This window comes from Ornithodoros turicata, chromosome 6, assembly GCF_037126465.1.
Source record: "Ornithodoros turicata isolate Travis chromosome 6, ASM3712646v1, whole genome shotgun sequence".
Taxonomy (NCBI): Eukaryota; Metazoa; Arthropoda; class Arachnida; order Ixodida; family Argasidae; genus Ornithodoros; species Ornithodoros turicata.
The window spans coordinates 48,861,721-48,883,914 of NC_088206.1; the positions used below are offsets into that span (position 1 = coordinate 48,861,721).

At 45.4% G+C, this 22,194-nt stretch overlaps 1 protein-coding gene across 2 annotated transcripts in view; it reads left to right on the forward strand.

The window, feature by feature from the left end:
- Positions 1-22,194, forward strand: part of LOC135396638 (ribosomal protein S6 kinase alpha-5-like) — a 75,204-nt gene that overhangs the window by 18,777 nt on the left and 34,233 nt on the right. The gene's annotated exons all lie outside the window — the stretch shown is intronic.

Sequence of the window (22,194 nt, forward strand, 5' to 3'; positions counted from 1 at the left end):
AGCTTGGAGGGCAAAGGCCGATGTTTAGCTTTGTAAACACCGTGGCGGGGTGGCATGACAACAGTAGGGGCGCATGAATATCGCTATTCCCGATGCTGTTCCTTATTTGTTTGTCTTAATGCTGGTCAGTGTTGTGGCAGAATGTGAGCGAAGACTAATCTTTCTGCCACTGTTTGATCTTGTTTATTGATTTCATTGTGATCCTCGTGTTTCTTGATTCTTTTTCACTCATTAATGCTTTTATTAGCACTGTTTTGTGGGTTCGTTGTGTGCTTTGCATCTGGTAGAGAATCACTTCGTTCTCACTTTATATGCTTTGCACTAACCCCGCAAAGACGCAGGGAAGTAGGTTCGCGGTGCATGTGGTTTTTATTCGAAAGGCGACATCGAGGGGGCTTCCTGAACTGTTCCGTTGGAGTTTGTGGGTTTGGAGTCTGGGGTTGCTTCCTCGATGCTCTTTTGTGCGGTGACATTCTGCCAGAGTCGGACACACTCCTGCGACGGTTTTATTGTGGCGCACATGCGTTTCCGCCGTTTAAATGTCACAAAAGGCCTCCGCAGCCTCTTGTCACCGAATACATCGAGGCTTTGGCGGTGTACTTAGCTTTTGTATGTGGCGTCGTTGCAGATTATGATATTGCGGAAAGTAACTAAAGACAATGTTTGTTAAGGCAAGATGAAATTGGAAGAAAAGAAAAAATGAAGGACCTGTAGCAGATTAGTTTGGATGAGTCATGCTTCGCCGGGGCAGTGTCCCAATGTGGGAAACCCCGGGTCAATACGGGTCAGCGCACGTCCCTAGTGGCTCCCCAACACTGGAAAGCCCATTTATTCTGAAAAGCACTAGAGAAGCCCTTGCAGCCGCTGAACACGTGCTATGAAAGGCTCTCTCCTCCTCTACGGGCTTGGATGGTGATTCCTAATGGCATTGTAAGAAAACTTGTGGTTTCCCGCCTGCGTGTATTTCCTTCTTTTGATCGTGTGGTATATCACGAAACACAAAGGAACGGACGAAATGGGTTCTCGTTATTGCTGAAAATTTGCATCCGGCAATTTCAAACATCTGCAAACTGTTCTAACCGCTTCTCTATGTTCCTGCTTGCTACCAGAACGCATGTCCCAGATTGGGACCGAGTCATGGGATCAGCTCATATTAGACATCTATTACGTCTATTATGTTACAGATGTGCATCGTTAAGCGTAGAAAAACTAATTAATTATCCCTGGGTTATCACTTTATTCAAACTTACGGTACATTCTCTGGGAGTATAATTGGCGATAACATCCATCACTGGAAGGCGCTGCTAGGAACAGCTTTCATCCAGTGATGATATCTGCAGCTATCTCAGTCTCCAGATCACGAAAGCTACCGACGAACGTGGTGCGATGTTCATTGTGGCAATAACTTTGCTGCTGAACTCGTGTTGTCTGACATATTATTTACAATTACATATGTCGTTGCAACTACGTTTAATTCCAATTCCACGGTATCATCACCATTTCAATGGACGCGTCTCACAGAGCACTGAAACCATGGGTTACTCAGCTTAGCAAACATTGCATGTTGGTAACGAGCGGTTAGAATGCAAGAACCTTGCGTAAGCTACCGTGAACGTAAGTTGACGTTGCACAAAGTAGCCCGGCTGACACAAAAATAAACGCCTTCTTCCCGACCAACAATTGACTTGCGAAATGGCTTTCCTTTGAAGCTCGTGAGCTGGAGGTCGTCGCGAGGAGTACACGTGACGGGAGACCCACGCGCCTCTGGCTCCATGCGTGGTGACCGTCACGTGGCAGCCGGCCTTGGTGGCCGCGTTTTCAAGTACGCGTCGCATCAAGACCCAGTGTTGCCAGTTTTTCCTCTCGGCGCGAAATGCGACTTGGCAGATTTCTTTTTCTTTTCTGTCCGTCATCCACCGTGCTTAACTTTCGACGATGTTCAACCATCTCGCCGTTTCTCAGCCTGAAGCGGTCGCTTGTTGATATGGAGGAAGTATTCCTCTATGCTTGTGGCAACGTGGCCATTTTAGTGCTCACGCAGGCGCGGATCCAGGGAGGTGTCCGGACGTGTCTAAGCGCCTCAACTTCGGTAATTTATGTAGCATGCTGTGCAACCCCCCTACATTGTTCACCACTCCTTCCTGCTGTCCTCTCTCCATCTCTCGGCGTCTGTACGGTGCTCATAGCCACAGTTGCTTCGCGACGCTAACACGGAAGTGAAAAAATGCCCCCACCCCGTTCATTATTGCTAATGCTAACATGTCTGCCATGGCTAACCTCATTCTAAGGTCACGTGGCTTTGTCTATTTCTGTTTTTACCCCTGACCGGCGTAAATTTATTAGATTAATGTATTTTTCTAGTATACTCTCATTAGTGAGTCCCAGCACCGACCTCGTTATCACTTCATCATAAGTGGCGAGAAGTGCGAGGCTAAACACTTGCGTGCGTTCACGTTTTATTGTGAGGTATTTACGAATCTTATCTTAAACTTATCTTAAAACATGGTGTTTACTGCTTCTTGGATAAAACTTATCACGAAGATCCAAAGACGATACAAAACGACACGCAGATACAGCGATCGCGTTGTTTGTAAACGTTGTGATCCCTTATCTGGTCACGTGTACGATGACGACGGTTGCAATGATATTTTGATCCGGATCTGTCCAGAATCTATTGCGTCTGGCACACTATTTTCCCAGAAAGTAGACGACACACAAAAGGGTGTCGGTACACAAAAAGCAGACTGCATAGTGCGCGCGTTCACATCTTATTGGATGTTACAAATCGGAGAGAGGCGCTTCTATAATAACACCCCGCAAAAGAAATAGCAAATATCGAATACACGTTTGTACACAGAACGTTTCGCGTGCGTCATACGATGTTAAACCAGCAGCAGGTCCGGTTCAGACAGAAGATTTGGGCGCACTCAGTTCTGCTTCGTTTTGTACCGCGAAGTGATATCAGTCACGTGACGTGTTGACTCACGGGACCGAATTCTGTCGTCATGTCACGGCAGCTCATAGTGGACGGGGCGTCAGAGCGGAAGTTTCCAATTGGCCTACATTACTTCTTAGTTCTTTATTCCGTGGGGGGATCATATCTTATAGGAACAAGAGGGGGAGTGTATTGATAGGGAAAAGCCTCCTTTTGTACGATAGCGGTTGGGTTTGATAGTATACTGCTACGTTCTAGGCCCACCACATGATGGGTGTACAAAATTGTTCTGTGGCATGTCCCACATTTCTAATGCATCTAAACAGTTATTCTTGGCGCGACAATCTTCGAAGCATGTCATATCGGATGTAGATTTCGAGCTGTCTATGGTTGTTTGACAAGAAAGCTTGAAGGCTGTTCGCGTGCACTGTTGGGGAACGTGTTGCACAGTTGTATGAAATCAGCACCCCGTGGTTCATCCCATTTCAAATCTCCAGGTGTTGCGAGACTATTTCTTTCGAGTAATAAACACGTGCAGCATATGGTCCGCCATCAAATACCATATTGGTGCAACATTTTCGAGTGCAACTAAGGTAATATGGGCTGCGGAACTACTGCAGGTGATTTCAGGTACCTATATTTGTTGGTAGTCCAGCTGTATTGGGAAATGTCAGAAATTTCAGGGGGGGGGGGGATTTCCGTTGGCTGGCCGTTTGCACCGAATATTTCCGAATCGCGCGGGACCCAAACAAACGAAACACAAAAGCAGGCAGTCCTGTATTTGGTTCGGAAATCGTCCATTGTCTTTTGCGTGAAGTTATTGCAGACGTCCAGCTTCTGCTCTGACCATCCGTTCAAATCTGTGCGCCGCTCACAGTCGCAGTTGCTTCGTGGCGCTAACACGACAAAAGAACTCCATCCAGCTCCTTGAAACACTTGCAGGTGACGTTAACCTGGTCGTCATTTTTCGTTCGCTCCTAAAGTGCCAGAGCAGTACTATGGGCACTTAGCGCATCCTCAGGAGTCCTCATGTTGAATAACGTTCACGAACGGTAGATTCCTCCACCACGTCGAACGCATCTTTCGCATTAGAGAACGCAGCTTTGCAAGCCAACGGTTTTCATCGTCCAACCCAAGTGCGTGTCTCCCGCTCCTGAATACCTAGAACTTCCACGAACGGACTGATGTTCTTGCAGGTTGCAACATTCATTGCCGCGATAATTTCTATCCTCCGACGATTTGGGTGACACGAGACCCGGATAGCCGAAAACCAAGGAAGCCGTGGCAAGTGATGTCATCGCGTCACGCGACTGCAGTTGTCAGTGCGCGATACACGGCATGGAAAGGACGAAAAGAATCCTCAAGGTTGTCCTAAGGCCTCGCACTTGACGAAATATAGGTCACACATTGACTGTGCAACCTCCACACCTGATAAGCGAAGGCGGTTCTTGGTTGTTCTCTGGGGGCAGTTCCTCTAAATTGCCGTCCGGGTCCTGAAACTGAAGGCGCGATAAACGTATGCATATTGCGTGTCCTAAAATCGGTCGCCTTGTTCCCGGCCGGATGGCGCGGGATTCGGATAAATCGAGTCTGGATCATGGGAGCTCCACTGTGCACGTATAATAGCGTCCTATGTACTTCTCCCATATTCGTCTAATGCCAAACAAGTTGTCCCGCTATTTCTCAAACGTTGTATCAGTATTTAAAATATAGCACATTATCTCAAGTTGTCCCGTAAGGGTTGAGCACTGAAGAAGTCACACTTGACGTTGGCATCACGTCCCTGACCTTAAGGAAAAGACAGAACACAAAACGAGTCTTTTCCCACAGCACAGGGACATCAGCTCGCTTGGATATTACTGAGGCGGGGCGATAAGATAAGTATGCGTGTCGGAAATTAGGAGATCCACTAATCCGTAACCGCAGAACATGAACCGATAAGTCTCGATTGCGGTCGATCGACTACAGAAGGAATGACAAAGCCATCCAACCAGCTCGGGCCACATCGTCAGTCAATCGGGACCAAAATTTCCGTCATCTCCGTAGGTCACAAGACAGCACCCCCGACGTTCATAACGTAAGAGCGCTAAAAACAGGACGAACACAAGACACACACAACATCGAGCGCACGATGTTGTGTTCGTCCTGTTTTTAGCGCTTTTAGGTTATAAAAGTCTATCACCAACAAGCTCAAAGGGATGTTTTAATGAACCCCCGACGTGTTGGCCACCTTCTTTCCGACCGCATGTATTGTTGCAAGAATGGCATACGTTCGCGCGTTCTTGCGGAACATTCGTAATGGACCGCAAAAAGGGATAACTGGGAGCAGATCACGTGATAGACACGTGACGTGCCCAGTATGCCACGTGCCTCGGTGCGTGCATTCCACGTTTCAAAGGCCGGAGCGTGGGCATCTCGTGTCGCATTTCTGTACGCCCACGCTGAGATTCTTCAGTATGGGGTCTCTGCACCCCTCCTCCTGGGAGGTTGACAAAAACAGTGGGGCAAAAGAACAAACATAAAAACAAAACGGGCTGAAAAGGGAACAAACAAAACGATAACAAAAACACACCACACAGAGGGGTATTTTTTGCACCCCCCGGAAATATCCGAGATTGCCAAACACAACTGGACTGGAGACTCGGCACCCTTCCCTCTCTGACCCACAAAACGGTAGCGCTTGGACAACAGGTCTGTGATGGCGACGGAAGACAGATATGAAGATTCATTATTGACCAAAAAGTGCTCACCGACAAGAACAGTGAGCTTTATGCCGTAAATACCGCTTCCTACTGCCCCCATTTCCCCCCTCGTATTAATTTCGAGAGAGTACACCAGTCTCCAGTTTCAGGGCGGATACGGTTGTAAGAGTTCTCCGTGTAAAAAGAAAATAGGAGGAGATCTGTCCGTTAAAGGGGTGTGCGAAGTTTTGGACGTAGAATTTCCTTTGGTCACGTCGAATGTATCTTTTTTATTAATTAGATTAAGCCAATTATTACATTTATATAACCGTACGCAAAAGAATAAAAAAAGTAGAACGCCGGAGTATCATGCGATGCATGAGCAGCAGCCTCTCTACATGTTACTACTAATAATAATTGGGGGTTTACGTCGCGAGACAACTGAGATCTCTACATGTTATATCGCGGTCATGTGACCAATGTGCTCCAGTGACTGCGTCTAATTGGCTCATCAGAAAACAAATTAAAGCACTCAAAGAAGGGCGCAACCAACAAACATTAGCACGTAGATGAGCAATAAGGGAACGCATTTCCGGAGCCTAAAAAACAAGACCTCATTGCAGCTGGTGTCACGCGTGGCTATTTCTTTGCAGTGCATCGCGTTGTTTCTGGTGCCACTTTACTGTGACAGCATCTCCATCCACACATACACACAGATATGATTGCCAAGATTCTGTAGCATATCATTGATGATAAAAGTCCAGCAATGATGTCTGTAATGGGCCCCGATAAGGACATACATTCCCTTCCATGTGACGACATACAGGGCGGTGTGCAACAGCTGGACAGATAAAGAAAACTTTGCGTCCCTGAAAGCGATACAAAAAGAGATGACGTAATGCAGTCGGATTTTGTGTTGTAATTGTTCCCTGGAGCTATACAAACCCCTGTATTTTACCCCTGTCAGACGAACTAATTTTGTGTGACTTTCAACAAGTAACACATGCACTTCGTGTCATTCCTGTGCTGTCACACGACATCTTTTAGTGACACTCGGCAGAAAGTGCACTAACGATTTAGTGAGTTCCCCAAGCTCAATTGTCTTCGGCTGACCGTGTGTGTAGCCTCGACGGCAGGCTTTGTGATCCAGGTAAAAATATTGAGAAAAAGCCAGGGGTCCCGATACCGCAATACTTTTAAACAAGTATTTTCAATAGCGTGTTTATTCTATTTTAGTACAGCATGACATTGTGCCGAAAAAACATGAGAGTAAAAACCGGGACTAGTGTACCCAAAAGGGGAAAAATGTGGGAAGACTATACATGTCTTCCGAAAAAGCATGTCCGCCGATCCGGCGGCGGCCATTTTGTTGTGGCACACGTTTGAGGCCATTTTGTCTAATGTTGGAAGAAGATTTGCAGGAGGTGTTTCTGAATCAAAGAAAAACATTCTGAGGTATGTACTCTGACGCACGGATAAAACTTTTGCCGCCGTTTATTCTCATCTATCGTAATTGCCATCATTGCTTAAGTGACACTTACTTAAGCCGTGTAGCAAGCACGTAGTTAAAGTGACATTCGCGTGGTTGGAGTGCACTTCACGAAAACGCCACTAAATTAGCCCGTGTGACACGGGTACTACAATGTCCTTGCTTTGACTGACCCGTAAGTACAGTACTGCATTTTGTATATATTTATAGTATCTTGTGGAAATAAAAGGGAAAGTTGAGGCGTTGACATGGCAGATGAGTGAAACGTATTGTGCAGTAATATGTTAGTTGGCTTTGTTAAAGGCTTTTTGTGTTTTCCTATCTCCTTTTGATCTTGAAGGAAGATTGCAACTTTATTAAAGGCCTTCATTTTATCTCGTCCCTCTGGACGTTTTACCGCTGACCCCCAACTCCGCAGATTTCGCCCTGGATAAGGGTGTTCTTGGGCACTAGCCAATCGGGTGCGTTAACGTTTTTTTCCCGCAGATTTCTCAAAGGAAGCAGTTGATGGTTAATAGGGTGCTTTGTATTAATTCCCTCTTGACAAATATTTTTTCCGGTCTTTCTAGCTTTCGCCGTTTCCCGCGTTTTCGCAATGCGAACTCGTCGTGCGTCTTCCTCGTGGACAAGCGCGACCAGTCGCTGGACAATTCATCGCTCGCTTGTAACCTAAAAAAAATTACCAGCTGGTTGCCGAGACTGCGTTGAGCTTTTAATTTCCCGGCACACGCCCTCGAAGGTGTGCTTTTCCTTCACATAAGTGTGAGATTTCTCCGGGACACTCATTGTGCGAATCGCTGTATTCACCGAGCTCCGTGATGCGGGGAAAAAAATGAGCGTGCCGTGCGATGCGACTCTTTCGGCGAGTTTTCTTGTCTGCCCTTTCCATGTCCTCGATTCGGCGCCCTCGTCATTGTTGCCAGAAAAATCGGCACGAATCCAGGTTAGCGCTTGACCCAGAAGCCGCGACGATGCGGCAACGAGCGCCGCCGCCGCTCGCGGGGAAAATCGCACTGCTTCTGCTGCTTATGTACTCGGCTAGTAGACAACCCATGTATTGTGTACAACGACAAAAAGTATTCAGGAAGTCCAACTTCTGACACTTCTACGCAATTCCTGGGTTTCCGGAACCTTTTTGATCGCTTCTTAAATGCATTTTTATTTCGTTCAGCGTCAAGTTGCATTGTCAGTGGGAGGCACCGTATAGTAAACTTGAGTCCGGGCCTCACATTACCAAGTAATACTTGTAGTGCTACTGTACAATAGGTGTTTGCTATAGTAAGTAGAATAGCGGGTTAATAATTATAATACGCGCGTAATTCGGTACATAATCATGCAAATAACGGGGAAGTACCAAGAAACAAAAAAAAAAAGTGGGAAAATTGTGGGAAAGGAAGAAAAACGTATATGTGCAGGATAATGCAACACGATGGCGATGTAGGTCGAGAAAGAAAGGTTAAAAGAGAGAGAGAGAAAACGTGGCAAATATGCTTTCGATGAGATATTCAGCCATCTCCTGTTTAGGCTGGTTTCACGTATTTGTCGTCCGTGTGCTTCAGAAATAGAACCTGAATACTATCGGATGGCCCTTATTTTGAGCCATCGCTGTATCAGATAGCGGCATATCACTGTGATAACATCACTAGTTATTGTCGAACTTAGTAGGTACACGCTTGGAGACGGTGCATAAGTACTTTCCTGTATCGTTCTTAAATAGATCTACGTCGGCAGGTTTGTGTTGAACTCCACAGAGCGAGGTTTCTCTAATGCCGACCTGTACCGCCTGCCGTCACTATAAGGCTGGAGGGCGACCTTGATACTTCTGCGTCAATGTTTGCGGTATGTGCAATATTTGAACACACGTGGTATTACGGACGTAAACACGACTCTGTTTTAGGCGCTGCCTTAAATCATGATCAGTGGGGGTATTTTTGAGCGTCTATCGCGGAACACGCAGTACAGACAAGCAAGGCGGTAATTCCCGGAGTGCATGTATAAATAAAACCAGAAAGTCCTATCACGCATGGCCTTCGAGCCTTTTCCTGCTGAACGAGGAAAAGCCCCTGGCTGCCACCAGTTACGTCACATTAGCGTCAGAGCGAAATTGTCCCGTGGGGTAGATTTGGTTGTTCTCTCTGGAGTGTTTGTTTGCTTGGACAATTGCTGTGTTTAGGTAAAATATATGGTGCGTTTAATGTGTACCTTCGTTTTATGTTCTGCGCTATTGGGATATTGAAAAACAAGAAACGTGGAAAGCTTAGAACTTTATATTAGGGTTTGGTGCCGCTCGGTAGCCGTGAACGCGAATTTGTTCTAGGGGAGTTGGAATATGCAGTGATGGAACTGCTGCGCCATTTGCGCCAAAGTGCGCCATTTGGGATTGCCTGCACCACCCTGCGCCGAAAAAGCAATTTTCCCTAATTCTGCGCCACAACTGCGCCGAACAAAGATGCCCCGGTTCGGACGCATGAAAACGAAACAAAAACCGCGAGCGATGCTCCCGCGCCCTGTCTATTCTCGTGATGCCTCTGGACAGCAAAGCCGAGTCAAGCCGTGTCGTTTCGGCCGAGCCCACCAAGTATAAGCTTCTAATCTATATATATATATATATATATATATTTATTTATTATATACACACATACATAATGAGGGAAAAAGCCATTAAATAAACAAGTAAATGACACTAGACGTGTTTGAAATTCAAAATTACAGATAAAGAGGGCTTCTATGTATATATATGCTTGTATATCTATGTATATATGCTTCTATATATATATATATATATAGCTGAAATGGAGAATGAAACACAGACTACGAAGGTACGGGAAGTATGAAAAAAGGGGGATAATTTATTTACATTTAAGATACTTGGAAGCTCCGCCTTCGTCAGGACAAAAAGTGTATATATATATATATATATATATATATATATATATAGCAATAACAAATATATATATATATACTGATGGAACGATGCGACAGCACCAGAGGACACGTGCTTCGCCGTCAGCTCTGGGTAGCTGCGCATCGTTCGGGATTGGCAAACCAGGGGTCGCTCAGCGTGCGATATACACCTGGGAGGGTGACGGAGCACTCCTCAATGCCACAGTGCAAGCCAGTGATTTATAATGCAGGATAAAAAGCCATCAAAGAAACAAGTAAATGACACTAGACGTGTTTGAAATTCAAAATTACAGACTAACATGGCTTCTATGGCTGCACGCAGGGAAACAGATACTCATGGAACGATGCGACAGCACCAGAGGACACGTGTTTCGCCGTGTTTGCGGCTAGTCAGCTCTGGGTAGCTGCGCATCGTTCGGAATTGGCAAACCAGGGGTCGCTCAGCGAGCGATATACACCTGGGTGTCACCTCCCCTTCTAGTCGCCATAGCTCAAGCATGTATAAGCGACGCGTGAGCTGAGAAGAAAGAAAAAGAAAGAAAGAAAGGCCCGGGCCCCCTCCCTTTCACGCCCTCCCTTTTCTGGGACTGTATGCAGGGTGTCCCAGAAAACGTGTCATTGAATTATAATAAAAAAACTACGCCACCTAAAATCATGCGGCCAATGGCATTCGTTCTTATTAGGTTTTTGCCACCTCCGGATGTGAATGTCATGCATCGTAAGTTTAATTATGTAAATATTTGCGAACTGAACTCGGAAATTTGCCAAGTAAAGGTCACTTTTTTACCCCACCAATATGAAGAGCGTGCTGAATTCACTCAAGTTCTTGATAATTGACAGTGATATTCACGAGCTATCCCATCGGAAAAAATAGCTAGTTAGTAAGAAGAAAAAAAATTAGTAAGAAGAGGTTAATATATGAGACGGCTGCGAATTTGAACAAAAGTAAAATAATAAGACGTGAACGACCGATTACAGGAAAGTTAACAAATACTAATTTATTTAATGGGTAATTTAACACATAGATTATAATATGCTATGAAACGTCGACCGTTCTTTTAAACGTTTCATAGCATATTATAATCTATGTGTTAAATTACCCTTTAAATAAATTAGTTAACTTTCCTGTAATCTGTCGTCCACGTCTTATTATTTTACTTTATATATAGGAATGATACGGGTAACGTTGTCTGCAGGAAGATTATGTAGCTGTTGGACGCTTTCCTGTTGAACGTGTGGAGTCTTTGAGTAAGGTGATGCTTGAGGAGGCAAGGTCAGGAAGAACAACACACACACGACGACTGCCGACTCTCGACTGAAAGAACTATTAACAACACCACAGCTTAAATGCAAACAGTAAAAAAAAAAAGAAAGAAACAGCTACCCCTACCGAAAAGAGAAAAACAAAAATACAGGTAACACAAGAATTCACTATGCGCCTACTGAAGATATACTTCATCCTGCATTTAGTAATCTGAGGGACAGAGCGCTAGCGCAAGGGTCCGACCCGTGCTTTGCGAAAATGCCAGCTTCTGCAACCTCTTTTATTTTTCTGTAACGGGTATAACTGTATCCAGTTTTCTTTACTGTTTGTATTTCAGATTTGGTGGTTATTGATAAATATTCCAGTTGAGTCAGGAGTCAGCAGTCTCGTGTGTCCGTCCCTGTCTCCCCTTGCTGATGCTTCTACACTACCACCATGTCACACCATCTCACCCACTATCACAACTTTCCATGTTACTGGTTTGGGTAAGCATTTGACAATGTGATTGGGAAGGTAGGAAGGCTATACCTGCAGCATTTCGTGCGTAAGAACTTGGGATGTGTGTACATCGCGGCAGAATTATCGCTTAAAACATGACACGAAAGCTAAACAAGCGGCGTCCTTCTGTGTGCCAGTGCGTAACGCCTATAGCATGATCAAAGGTTTCAACGGGCGAACTTGCGTGCGTACCAGAACCGCGAAGGGCGATGCGAATGAAAGTGGATGCACGCCAGTTGTCGTCCATGCAGTGCGCGTATACAGTTGCTGCTGCTTGCTTTCACGGTTTCTTTTTTCTTTTTTTTTTATTGGTACCCGCTGTGGTCATGTCGAAGCTAAGAACGGCGTTGTGGGCATCAGAAGAGAACATATAGTATGTGAAACATTGCATATATACAGGGCGTTTTTTTTTCTTTATTTCATTACTGATTGTTTACAAAAAGCAAAACAAAAACAAACAAACAAACAAAAAACTATGAGAGCGGCATAGATGTCGCTTTTGAGTTGAGATATGCGGCCAGGTGGACATCCTTTCGAGGAGAGTATGTAACTATAAGGTGACTAATTACCTAAAATTCATTCATTAGCTCATTAGTTAGGAAATTTCGGGCAAAAACGAGACAACAGAATCGGAGACAGTCCTCATTGGGCGCCATTCTATCGTTTGAAAATCCTGAAACGAGGACGTGCATGCAAATGGTGGTATGCAAATGAGCCGAAACTGTAACGTCGCGCCTACGAGCACATCACCTGGGTCGAAAAGCGGTGGTGGTATACGCTGAAAGAGCTCGCCGTTGTGGGCCTCACAGAGGTGGGCAACGTCACGACCAACGCTCTGGGGGAACGTGCGTCCTGGGCCGACTCGTAAGAGAACTGTGCCAACATATGTCTGACAGCCGAAAAGCAGTAGATCAGCACGTACTCCAGTCATCTCCATCGCTCCAAAGCACGTGTCCCTCTGACGCGGAATGAGCGCTGTTTTCCCTACGCTTCTCCCGGCCGCCGCGGCTTCCGTTTCGGAATTTGCGTGTCAAAATTCGGCGGTAGGTATTTCAACGCACGTGCGCGTATCAGGTTTAAAAAAAGAAAGATAAAAGAAACAAAACAAAAAGGATTGACTTTCAGTGAGGATTGTCACCCATTCTGCTGTCATCTCGCTTTTGCCATAAATCCCCTAATTAAGGAGTTAATTAATGAATTTAAGTATTTAGTAGTCTTGTATAGTTACATACTTATTCTCCCCGACAGGATGTCCGCCTGGCGGCACAACCCAACTGCAAAAACGTTTTTTTATATAAAAAAAAATCTGTTAAGGATAAAAAGAACGCCTGGTGTAATTTGGGTCGTATATTTACGTGTTAAGTAACTGTGATGTGATACTATTACGTACGTACCTGCCTATTTTCGTACTTAAATGTAATAAGGGTGTTATATATGATGAAAGATGGAAGTCACTGAAAAGGTTAGCCAGCTGTAGGTCTCGAACCGACTTCTTCTGGATTACCGTTCCAGGGCTCTCTTGAGGCTTCGTTTGTATTTTTCCTTTCTATGTGTTCCAGCCTCGGAACATCAATTGTCTCGTGTTATATAGCTGTCTTTTAGCACCCGAGGTGCTGCTCTTGACGCACGAATATAGTAATAGCTGTCGTTAGTGTCCCGAGGAGTGACGTATAAAGCGTTTTCGGAAGTTTAGCAGCGTCGTCACTCGTGACTTTTTGTCGGTATGTCGCTTGCACGACCTGAGGGCTATATTAATAAAGTTTGTTACATTGACTTGATGGCATATACAGCGGAAAACAGTGAGACCATGAAGAATGTGCAGTGAACAGTGAAGCAAGACTGTACACAACTAAAATCGCGGACAGACGCAATAAACACGTAGGGCGGACCACATCATACAAAACTGTGAAGGATAGCTAGGACCAGCTTTCATTAGACGTACAAAACACTGCGGGGGAATGAATGGCTAGACAATTTTGCACCGCGTGAGGAGCTTTTCACGGTGAAAACGTTCATGGGTAGCTAATGAGGTCAGTGTCTAGTGCCACAACCTTTGCTTTTATCCTGACATTGACAACATCTTCTCGCGTCCTTCGCACGGTTTGGTATCCAAATGATGTCCTTTTGTGGTTCTTTTCATCTGCATAATATGCTAAATGCTGCTCTAAGGTGGGAATCAATTGAGTGGATGGTTGTCTTATTACACTGACAACGCATTATTTGACCTTTAGCTGTCCTTGTGCCATTAAACACTGAATCACCAAACTCAAATTTGAAGACGCAGGTCAACCAGCAACTGTGGCACCGTTGCTCTCTCTTTTGGAGTCGTCTCAAAAGGTTCGGACAGTTCCGTACACCGTCAGTTCTTTTTCTTTGCGGTACAGTACAATAAAGAAGCGTCCAAAAATTGATATTTTGAGCTAAACGTTATCTTTATGTGGCATCATTGCGTATACGAGTATGGTACTTTCAAATGAGTGACAAATCTGGCGGATCTATTCAATACGGTGTATACGGTTCAAAATAATGTAGAATCACTGTAGTTTTACAACACTGTCGCAGTCGCTGCCGCTTTTGATTTTTCAGGGATCGGAAAAACAGCCATTTTCTAGATCTTTTTCTCTTTATTTCGAGGTCGTTGACTTCCCTTCCTCATTGGTAAAAATCCAAGCTGAGTGCTGACCATTTTGTAAAGAAAGGCATCAAAGATCAAATTGTTTGGATAAATAGGTTTTCACCAATGCTGGTTGCTTAAAAATATATATATTTTGTGAAACAAAAACGAGCTTGTGGCAAAGTATGTGGCTCCTTCGCCCAAACATATGCGAGGCGATAATGACACTGCAGTGTTTTGTGTGCATGTGTATCCGAGTTATAATACGACCTTCTTCTCCACTGAGATAGAGCTTTCATTGATAATGCGCTGCTTTAACGGATTTAGTTGTATTTTCCCGTGAAATTCTTCGTAAAAGAGACTTTGTAATCCAGTTTAACAATTATTTGAATTTGCCCTCGCGCCCTTGATGACATTTATTGATTGACGTGCATGTTAAACGGGGGGGGGGGGATATGTTTATTGAAAAAAATAAAGCAAGGGAGGAAAGGTTAGTCAGGCGTAGGCCGACTTGCTATTCCTTTAAGAAAAAAGAAAAGAAAGGGAAAAAGAAACACACACACACACACATAAGGAGCCTAAGAGGCCTGTCGAAGAAAGCTCAAGAGGGTAATGATGAAAGGAAGTCGTAACCGCCCTCTGATTGTGCAGGACCGGGCCGAGCAGGGTGGCCGCCAAAGTGACGTTAGGGTCGCCAAGTTGTCGCAAGTGGCGTTGGAGGATGAGTCTTTGTGACAGGTACCGATTGCAGGAGAGGTACCGGTTGTAGTCCTCAATGTCGGCTTCCGCACAACAAGTTGTGCAGTTGGGGGAGTTCGTCTGACGCATATTTTAAGCGGAATTTCTATGTCGGTACCCGTTAAGGGAAGTTTGCAATACAATTGACATGCACTGACTCGAGGTCGGAGATTCGTTACGTGGTAAATCCCTCTGCAGTGATTTCAGTCTTGCTCGTCGAATTATGAACCCTAGCATGGGCTCCGCTCGCATACCTTTCGCCCTGTCGTGTCATATAACAGAGGATGGAATTGTCTCTGCAGCCTTTCTCTCGCAGTCGGTATATTGGCAGAAAACTGTTGGAGAATTGTCTGATGGGCGCGAAGAGATGCGGCTGCATCGGACGCGTCGATATAGTTACATCACGTCCCCAAATATCGCCGCCACTGCAGTCCTGTCGGAGCTTTGTTCGTGTATTCGCTATTTCTGGTTTCCCCGCGAGGGTTCGAATGAAAAGTTGTAATAGAAAGAAGGACGCATTCCTGTGGATCCCCAAAAGGAGTGTTTTTTCTTATTGTTCTTGCCGACAAGCTCCAACTTCAACATTTGAAGTTGAAGGGGGGAAAAGGGGAGGAGGAGTGGAGACGTCAAGAGAGAGCCGCAGCGACGCTGATGAACGTTTTCTTCGTTTGCCAATGGCAGACACGATAATCTATTCAAATATTGAGCAAGATAGAGCTGAATGACTGCAGTGCGTGCACACATGCAATACCCCGAACGGCTCTGTTGCGATATCTAAAATAGCCCTGTGACGTCATTTCTCACGGTGTTTGTTTTTATTGATTCGCACCGCGCCTCTTTCGCATCGGCGGCGGCCTAACCATCTTGTCTCGGAGCAGAGCTGTAATAATAATTTTACCAGCGGCATAGCCGAGTGGGCTAAGGCGTCCGCTCGTTGGTGGTAGCCAAGGTCGTGCTGAAGACTGGGAGGTGGTGGGCTCGAATCCTACCGCCGGCTGTGCTGTCTGAGGTTTTCCCTGGGTTTTCCGAAGACTTTCCAGACGAATGTCGGCACAGTTCGCCCTAAAGTCGGCCCAGGACGCATACTAAACCCCCCATGTCCCCCACTCCTTCCTGCTGTCCTCACTACATCTGTCCACGTCTGTACGCCGCTCATAGCCACAGTTGCTTCGAGGTGCTTATTTGCTTATAATAATAATAATAATAATAATAATAATAATAATAATAATAGTTCGCTGTGTGAGCCTTGATATGCATGGTCATGGCCCCCTAAGTACGGCAGCACTATGATCCGTGGTCCAGCGGAGCAGTAGTTATGCAGGAATACTATGTCTGCGGTAAGACAACTTGATAGAACGCAAGGTGATAGAATTTCTTTTTCAACGTGTTTACTTCCAGTGATATGAGGCTTGATCTTCGATATCCTTGCGCCAGAAAACTCCAAACTCCAGTGATATGAGAGTGTAGAGTATGAGTTTATTTTATTCACATATTGCGATTTCCCTACATCTTTTCGCCTAGGAACATTGTGGGGGCAAAAGTAGTTACTTTACCAGCAGACGAAGAAGGAACTTATTAATACTTTTAGATACTTTTGCGTTGCCGTGTAGGAACATGCGTCAAAAATGCAAATTCGCAACAATGAAGTTCACGAATCCTATCGCCAATAGTTTTAATGAGTCAGTGAGCTGTCGAAGATTTTCTTGGACTGATCAATTTGGCGGAACTCAAATTATATTACCTCACGGAACAATATTTTAATCTAGGCCTCAAGTTTTATTTATGAGATCAGCTAACCAATTTTGATCAGCCAAATTTTGACATCTCTACGGTAAAAAAATTCCAAACCCAATCAAGCAAGTTATCGGTTGATAGCACGAGATCTGCTTATCCACCGAACCGCGGTCTTCCTTGTTCGGTCGTTTCTTCCCTTCTCCCGTATTCTATTACGAAACGCTACATTAAAAGCAGCTCTGCTTTAACAAATGCCGACATTCAGGTAAGAAACATTTGCGGTGGAGGAATAAAAATAACAAGCGCCGGCCTGATGCGTAATTACAGGGCCCGCTTATGCAATGTGACTTCCGATTACGTACACTGTGTCATATAACGGTTATATATGTGCGCTGATATATATATAACCATTATGTCAGTATAACAATATTCTATTGAAGACTGGAAGACGGGCAAAAGCGCAGTACTCGTAGCTTCCACGTAATGGCTATGCATATGCAACGCCAGAGGCACCGGCTCACTTAGAACTCCGAACACAGAAGAAGGGAAAAGTTGCTTTTTGAACGCGAAGCAATCGCTTGTTCTTCGTCTGACTCTGTCGATTACCGTCTCCTTCCTTAGCTGTACGAGTCTATGGTAATATTCAACAAAAGAAGAAGAGAGAAAAAAAGTGGGAGTGACTAAGAACATGCCGCGATTTGGTCACTATGGGAGCCGATAAAACGGTATATATGCAGGCAAACTGGTGGAACAAACTCCATGGTAAATAAGCATGAGCACTGGACGAACCACGGTGTGATGCGAACCGTGAAGACGACACAACATGACAGCTCGGGGAACCCCGTCACGAACATTGCAGGTCGCCCTATTGTTGACACACGTGTGTTGTCGCACCAATGCGCCCGCGTATAGCTTACTAATAGACCTACTAAAACTTACTAAAAATAGATATATTTTAAAGATATATTGTGAAGGAAGGGGTGGAGATCACGTAGGGCAGTCCAAACAAGTCGGTGGCCAAGAGTTTATTCAAGCGCGCGCGCGTTGCCTGCACTTTTCATCCATCACAATATCCATATCGGCCGTAGTCCAGAATTTATTTTGATGGCTACAGAAAGGAGGAGCGCTTCTTGCTCAAGCGTTTGCTTTCTCTTGTGCAAGCATATTCCCTAATTGATTCGAGTGAATCGGTTATTATCCAGCTCGATTATTGTACAAGTTCGTATACTGTACAGCTTTTCCCATCTCTCCCTTCTTTAGCGTGAAATATATTATCTCGCTGTTATAAGCAGAATCGACTCGAAAAGTGGTTCCGAAAGAGGGCGGAGGCGCTGTTCGGTTTGAAGTTGACATTTTCTCAGAGGTCTGGCCTGATGAGTGTGGACACAGCCGTGATTCAGCTGTGCTAATTGAATTGAATTGAAACTTTATTGGTGAAACACAGAACTTCAGAATTCAGAATTTGCGTGTTGTTACTTCCATAATGTGGAGGAGGAGAAAATATATGTTTACTTACAAGAAATCCTTACATGCGATACAATAACGGTATATCATAACGGTTACCATATGGACGGACATAATCGCGGGAACTTGAATTCGCGATTTTCTGGGGGCACGCGAAAAGTAGTTCAACCCGGAAAGAAGGGCTTCCGCAATAATTGACGCCATGTTCCATAAGTTTCCTGCACATAATAAAAGAGTGTCACGATCGCTAGATTAAAATGGCACGAAATGTTGGTAACAACGACGGAGAAGCCTCGCAACGAACGAGTTTCACGAAATCTAACTGCAGTTGGGTTCAGTTCATTGTAGATCACTTTCACGTAGAGCACGGTTAGTAATCTCCAGAAAAATTAATACTGTACAGCACATACATTGCGCACTTCATTTCACGCTCGTTCTCAACTCCTGCATGTATAAGCTTGAGCATAAGCTTCACCAAAAAAGGGTTTTGCTCCACGAAGGTGCTTCAGAAGCACCAACAATGCGCTATGCCAGTGGGTCAGCTGTCTGCGCAGCTTCCCAGTTTCCCCTCGCTCTCTTATTATCCTTGGAGCGACTTCATTGGTCCCAAGCTCTCCCAAATAAGGGGGTAACACATCGAGGCATCGAGGGTGGTGTCCCCCAGTTCGGAGCGAACTTTCGTGCAAATACTGGCTTCTGAACTGAAGGTTCGTTCAGCTTCTGCGCTAGAAGAAACGACAGTCAGCAAATATCTGTACGCACATGTAGGCAGCGGTCCTCTGCCACCTCCAGTCACAAAAAGTGTCATTTCATTACGAAGGAGTGAGTCTGTGCCGGATGGCCTAGAAGTGTTTGATTTTTCTGTCATATTTGCTCTCACGAAATCCCGGGATTTCAGGACGTCAAAAATTGGCCGGGATTTTGGGATTCGGGATATCCCGATTGACAACCCCATCTAATACCCAAAACGCACTGTCGCACGCGATCTGGATCGGTCCGCAATCCTGATCGGCGTAATCCCGCTGGGCACGTCCTACCGTCCGCACTTCACGTTCGTGATCTTGGTTTTCATTTGCAGCCGTCTGGTGGCAGCTTTACACAATACCCCCAGAAGCTAAAAATTAAAAGAAAACACTGGTCCAGGATGTCTACTGTAAAGAAATTCACATTATTACAAATGCGATTTCATCTGTTTCGGCGTTTGTCGATGTTTTCTTCGTGCGGGCCGCTGTCATCGCCGCCATCTTGCAAACCCGGAACCGGCAGTGCGAGTAGCGAGAAGGCAAGGGCGAAAGGAAGCCACTGCGCCTGCGCCAACCCTCCTTGAAGTGTGTCATGTTCGCGAACGGGGGACAAGTGTCTGCGTTGTTGATCTCTGTCGCCGCGATTGTTCCTCGAAGGTCAACTTTCGTCTCCCCACCAAAGCTGCTGGCAGTCTTCCAACGTTTGGCGGAGAGCAGAGACGCACCCTGTTGCTTGGGGACAGACGCCAGAGCTTACGGTGTCATCTACTCTTGGAGAATTCGAAACTAATAAGTCTAACAGATTCTTTCGAAAATTAGCGTGAGCGCGTAACGTTCACTGGCGGGATTTAGAGTATATTTTGCGTACTGTCTCTTCCGGCGAGTTTGATTTATAATACGGAATAAATATATTTTCTTTTAGGTCCGTAGCTAATGCCTTCATACTCTGTAAGGATCGGAAGATAACGTAGTAAATTATAGATTTCTCTAGAAGGCACGCAACATATTTGAGATAATGGGCATAAATAATACAGGAAGAAGCGGGCACAGCAGCCAACGGTTTGCTGCACGAAGATAGAAAAAAGAGAGATGCGAAAGGTGCTGTGCTCCGAGAGGCGTAGAAAGAAAAAACGCTGATGGGGAGTCGCTCGAGGCCCCCATCCTGCCACCCAACTGTGCATATGGGCAGCTGTGGGCATGCAGGGGATGGTTCTGCGTACCGTGGTTCTACGCTTCAGTGAGCCTCGCTTTAAAGAAGAGCTCATAATTTAACGAAGTACACTTTAGCAAAAATACGATCGTTTTAGAGAATGTCGTTCCGAGTTCTAGTCAGTCACTGCACTCCGTTGCCTCTTCCGGACCGCTATGTATTACTGGAGGATAATCGTCAGTTGAATCTGATTTCATTTTGAACTGTGATCTTCGGAGAGCAAAAACCGAGCGGAAGCAAAAAACGTTTCCGTAGGCCGGTTCGTTCTGCACAGAATGTTCAGCTTTCTGTAGGAGAATGTCGATATAACCCTGTGGGATAAGCTGTCCTCGCCTGCTGATGACTCGCTCTTGCGTTAGGCTTTTCAGTGCAATGTGATGTCGCGTGGGTCCGCCGCTACCCTTTCATTTTTGTTCTCTAACCCCCCCCCCCCCTTCCCGTAATGTCATTCAGGCGCTATCAGTGATTTATCCAGACCCCCCATATATTTTGCCACATCCACCTAACTTAGTTTCCTGTGCAGTGTGCACTCTCTAGTGGGGGGCCCCTGTTATTTCAACTTTAGATACATGTCGCCAGTGATACATTAAGCTGTTACAACGTAACTGCAATTAACTGCAGCTAACGTCTGTGCTTGCAATTCTGTACAAACCACTGGAGCGGGAGCCTCCATCAGTTAGAACGACAATATTTCTACGAGTGCAAAATTTTAGGTTCCAGACTTACGAATCAAAATCTAAGAAAGCAAATCGGTACACGCACACATTTCCCTTAACTGCCATTTTGGAACGTCGAGTTTAATTGCATTGGTTCGCAGTCATGTCCTCCTAAACCAACGAAGAGTTGGTGCACGAAGCTGTGAGTTGCCTAGATATCCATTTAAATGCTACGTACATAAGCGCCGTTTGAGAAAACAGGTCTAAAAATCATCGTGGGTCCCCCTTAGGTTTTTCGGCAAAAATATATCCTAAAAACGTTGTTCTCTAAGACGTAATGCACCGCCATTTTCCCTCATACGTGACTGGATAAATGAAGGACTCCGGCAGGGGACGCATATACGTCCTGCTGGATAAACGGCTCTGCTGCTGGTGGGTGACGGCTTCCTGGTTCGTGGTAACTGGCGCCGCTCTCTCCACGGGGACAGCATGCCTGAGAAGATCTGCGCGGGGACACGCGAAGAGGTCACCCGCTTTCACGGCGGGTTTCGTACAAAGGACACCACGATGCTTTCAGTTTCTCGTCGTCAGCTAGCAGAATTGATAAAGCGCGCGGTTTTCGTGATTGTATTCGCTGGAATCTTGATCGGTGAAGGAAAAAGAAAAATAAAAAAAAAGAAAGAGGGAGAAAAAGGAATGTTGCAAGGTTAGATGAAGGTAAGAAAAAGAATGAAAGAGAAGGGTATCGATGTTCACGAGTTTAGATGTCCGTGAAGCCTACGTCGCTCACTGACACAGGCGTTAATTTTTATTCAGGAGTATTGTTTGCTGGGCTGGTTGGTACATAGCAAGAGGAAGGCGGGACGACGCTCAGTAGTTGTAAGTTCAGCTGTAAGTCTAGTGTATTCCCGTCTACTTTCCTTCCTTTTGTGCTGGCGTCTTTCCGCTGGTTTTCGCCCCTTTTCGCCCTTGGCGAATTCAGCTGGTCGTTTTCGTGCAGAAAGTTGCACTGACTTGAGTGTGCATGTCATACGGCCGCTTCAATCCAACGAGCGGCACGTTTCATTGGTCCTTCCGTTCGTTCTTCGTTTGTTTCTAGGCTAAACCCACACTGGTACACTACACTACACTGCGCTGCACGAAAACGACCAGCTGAATTCACCAAGTCCTATATTTGCCAACGCGCAAATCCGATACTGACTCAGTCGTTTCAGCCTCTCCAGCAGAGCGACACAAAACGGCGGAAGAGCTCAAGGATTTGGAA